The 244-nt window shown below is 59.8% G+C and overlaps 1 protein-coding gene across 1 annotated transcript in view; it reads left to right on the top strand.

Annotated features, from left to right (window-relative positions):
- RASAL1 (RAS protein activator like 1) overlaps nucleotides 1-244 on the top strand; it is a 26984-nt gene that overhangs the window by 17291 nt on the left and 9449 nt on the right. The window lies entirely within an intron of this gene.

Raw genomic sequence — 244 nt, 5'->3', positions numbered from 1 at the left:
AGGGTGTGTGATGATGTATGATGGGGGAGGGACGAACTCTTTGAGGAGGTGGCATTTCAGCTGATTGTGAGGACAAGTGTCCCAGGCAGAGGGAACAGCATGTGCAAAGCCTCCCGGACAAGGATGAGCTGCGTGTGTTTAGGCAGCAACTAGAAGCCGGGTGGGAAGGGCAGGTGGGCGCTATCTAAGCCCCGTGTGGGGTGGTGGGGGTTGGTCGGAGGGGGCAGGGGCTGGCTCTGAGGCT

Source organism: Pteropus alecto, unplaced genomic scaffold, assembly GCF_000325575.1.
Source record: "Pteropus alecto unplaced genomic scaffold, ASM32557v1 scaffold113, whole genome shotgun sequence".
NCBI lineage: Eukaryota > Metazoa > Chordata > Mammalia > Chiroptera > Pteropodidae > Pteropus > Pteropus alecto.
This window is presented reverse-complemented; position numbering and strand designations above follow the sequence as displayed.